Source organism: Anabrus simplex, chromosome 2, assembly GCF_040414725.1.
Source record: "Anabrus simplex isolate iqAnaSimp1 chromosome 2, ASM4041472v1, whole genome shotgun sequence".
Lineage (NCBI taxonomy): Eukaryota > Metazoa > Arthropoda > Insecta > Orthoptera > Tettigoniidae > Anabrus > Anabrus simplex.
The window spans coordinates 71497810-71498398 of record NC_090266.1 but is presented as its reverse complement, the minus strand read 5'-3'; positions in this window follow the sequence as shown (position 1 = coordinate 71498398).

The following is a 589-nucleotide window of genomic DNA, read 5'->3' as shown; positions in this document are numbered from 1 at the left end:
TGATTACCGTCGAACATATTAAAGAACTAACGTTTTCTTCTCTTTCTACCGAGAAGAAAGTCGAACTGAAGGAGTGTTTTAGGCCGACACCAGACTTCTTGTTGAAAAAACCGGAGACAAATAAAAATGAAAATAGGGCTTTCCAAAGACAAATTAGTTCTCCTGACGTATATAACAAGAACTCGCGGATATGTGGAAGTGATATCTCAGAAACCTTTTACTGCTTTCCTTGCCCGCTATTCTCCCGTTCTAGGAAAGGAGATAAATGGATCACCACAGGGGTGATATCAATAGTACCATGGACTTTGAAATGCTTGGTGAAGTCAATGTCGTGTCTTGTGTAAGTGATCACTACAATGAAACTATTCGTAAACATAACTCGATGGTGGACAAGAACAGGCAAATATTATTATTATTATTATTATTATTATTATTATTATTATTATTATTATTATTATTATGTATGTTCAGTCTTCAGCCCTAAGGCTGGTTGGATCCTCAACAGCACTGCCATCAGCTGTCATAGATGGCCTAGGCATCACTGAAGAGGCATACTAGGGAAATGACGAGTGAGGTAGTTTCCCGTTGC